Source organism: Bison bison, unplaced genomic scaffold (genome assembly GCF_000754665.1).
Source record: "Bison bison bison isolate TAMUID 2011002044 unplaced genomic scaffold, Bison_UMD1.0 scf7180017863325, whole genome shotgun sequence".
In the NCBI taxonomy this organism is placed as follows: domain Eukaryota; kingdom Metazoa; phylum Chordata; class Mammalia; order Artiodactyla; family Bovidae; genus Bison; species Bison bison.
The window spans coordinates 50,322-50,674 of NW_011493897.1; positions in this window are offsets into that span (position 1 = coordinate 50,322).

Genomic DNA, 353 nt, shown 5'->3' on the forward strand with positions numbered 1-353 from the left:
CTGCTGCTGCTGCTAAGTCGCTTCAGTCGTGTCCGACTCTGTGAGACCACATAGACGGCAGCCCATCAGGCTCCCCGTCCCTGGGATTCTTCAGGCAAGAACACTGGAGTGGGTTGCCATTTCCTTCTCCAATGCATGAGAGTGAAAAGTGAAAGTGAAGTCGCTCAGTCGTGTCCGACTCTTCGCGACCCCAGGGACTGCAGCCTACCAGGCTCCTCCGCCCTTGGGATATTTCCAGGCAAGAATACTGGAGTGGGTTGTCATTTCCTTCTTCAATGCATGACAGTGAAAAGTGAAAGTGAAGTCGCTCAGTCGTGTCCGACTCTTCGCGACCCCAGGGACTGCAGCCTACC